The following is a 2,500-nucleotide window of genomic DNA, read 5'->3' as shown; positions in this document are numbered from 1 at the left end:
GAGGGATCACCCCGATTCAGATACATCTCGCAGACCCCGAGTGGCTTCACACACACTCACTCACACACACACACACACACACACACACACACACACACACACACACTGCACCATGGATGATGAAGTATCTCTCTACCCCTGTCTCTCTCAATCGAGGACTCCCAGCAGCACCCTTACCCTGCAACCCGGTTTCAAACGTGGGTCGGTTTTGCAGGATGCTGGACTCACTGCTCTCCAAACCTACATGTAAAAGAATACATGAAAGTTAAATGGAAAAAAGTCAATCTAACTCAGCCCAATCCAGCCTCCAGCTTCTTCTGGATTATTATAGCCCGATCATCTGCCATCCTGACATGTGCTGGATTTGAGATTCATCTAGAGAGAAAGCTAGAGATGATCCTTTGTTCACAGTGAATGCATGTTTTTACAGCCCCAAGGATGCCATCCCATGTCAAGGACCCCAAATAACAAGATAGGGTCTTCCACTACAAGAGATCTGTTGAGGGAAATCTACATTGTAGGATGTTTAAGTTAAGGAGGGAGCAAAAATGAAATGTGTAAGCTTGGTAAAGGTAGAGATGACATGCCTGTACTCAAAAACACCCTTACCCTCCTTACCCAGTTTCAAACGTGGGTTGATTTTGCAGGATGCTGGACTCACTGCTCTCCAAACCTACATAAAAGGTCAATCTAACTCTGTGAGGATAGCCCCATCCAGCCACCAGCTTCTTCTAGCTGGATTATTATAGCCTGATCATCTACCATCCTGACATGTGCAGGATTTGTGCCTTTGAGATTGATCAAGAGAGAAAGCCAGAGATGATCGTTTGTTCATGGTGAATGGATATTTTTTACAGTTGCATGTCAAGGACCCCCACTGAAAAATAATAGTTTCTTCAAGTACAAAAGAAAATCTACATTGTAGGGAGATACAATCATAGAGGGAGTTTGATCCTTTGTTCACAGTGAATGAATATTTTTACAGCTGCAAGGATGTCATCACATGTCAAGGATCCCCACTGACAAAAAGTAGTTTCTTCAAGTACAAAAAAATTGATTAAAGAAAATCTACATTGTTGGGAGATACAGTCATAGAGGGAGTAAACATGAAATGTATAACCTTGGTAAAGGTAGAGATGTACTCAAAAACACCCTTACCCTCCTTAACCGGTTTCAGATGTGGGTCGGTATTGCAGGATGCTGGACTCACTGCTCTCCAAACCTACATACTGTATAAAAGAATAAAGTTAAATGGGGAAAAAAGTCAATCTAACTCTATTTGAGGACAGCCCAATCCATCCTCCATCGTCTTCTACCTGGATTATTATAGCCTGATCATCAACTATCCTGACATGTGCAGAATCTGTGCCTTTGAGATTCATCTAGAAAGCTAGAGATGATCGTTTGCAGAGACGGACTCAGGATGTTTGAAGGGCAGGGGCGAAAAGGAAAAAAGGGCACCTACTGCATGACATGGGGACAAGAGGGCAGCCAAAAGGGCACATCCGGTCGTTTTCATCCAATAGGGCACATCGTCTTGTTTTGATCACTCAAGAGGGCAGCCAAAAGGGACCATCCTCTCGTTTTCACCACTCAAGAGGGCAGCCAAAAGGGCACATCTGCTCATTTTTTGTTAATAAAGAGGGCAACCAAAAGGGCACATCTGCTCGTTTTTATCATTCAAGAGGGCAGCTGATAGGGCACATCCTCTCATTTTCGCCACTCAAGAGGGTACTTTAGTAGCGCAGCGTTTTCAACCGAGGCGGCACCAGGGGTGTGTAAATGAGATATATAAACCTGTTAAAGGTTGAGATGATGTGCTTGTGCTCAAAAACAGGAGGCTGATTTAACTGGAAATTACAGTTTATATTGTAACATATGCCACTTTTTCATTAACATAAAAAGAAAAAAGAAAGAAAATAAAAACAGCAAATTTGTGTGTTATCTGTAATTATTTTTAGTTGTGTTGAAATCAAACCACTTTACACTTTACTGGCCAAAACCCCAGTTTAAAGGTGTCATGAGATAACTGCAGAATCCCTAACCAAGTCAGTTCAGCCAAATAAAATCCACTGCTACAATGTGATATACAACTGGTTTGTCATATTCCATATTAGCGTATGAGAGTAGTTTTGTGATGAAGTCTTTCGATTCAGTTTATGATTTCTTACTTTTCCACAAACAACTTCTGACAACCCCAGAAAACTGTGTAACCTTGTACACTGTGTGGGCTGATGGTCCTTGTGAAGATGGAGAGAGCACAACAGGAGCACAACAAAAACAAAAGTTTCTCCAGTGTTTGCAGATTTCATATGGGCGTATTGAATCTGTTGACTTACAAATTCCCATAGCCCGAAGTGAGTGGAGAGTGGTTATGACAGTCAGTGAAGTGAGAGAAACAGAAGGCAGGTCATGGAGGCTGTAATAATGATTATGCAGAGGTGCTCCAGGCAGGGGTGGAGCCAGACCCTGCAAACATTCGGGGATCAGCCCAAACCTG

The sequence above is a fragment of the Epinephelus fuscoguttatus genome, linkage group LG6, assembly GCF_011397635.1.
Source record: "Epinephelus fuscoguttatus linkage group LG6, E.fuscoguttatus.final_Chr_v1".
Lineage (NCBI taxonomy): Eukaryota > Metazoa > Chordata > Actinopteri > Perciformes > Serranidae > Epinephelus > Epinephelus fuscoguttatus.
This window is presented reverse-complemented; position numbering follows the sequence as displayed.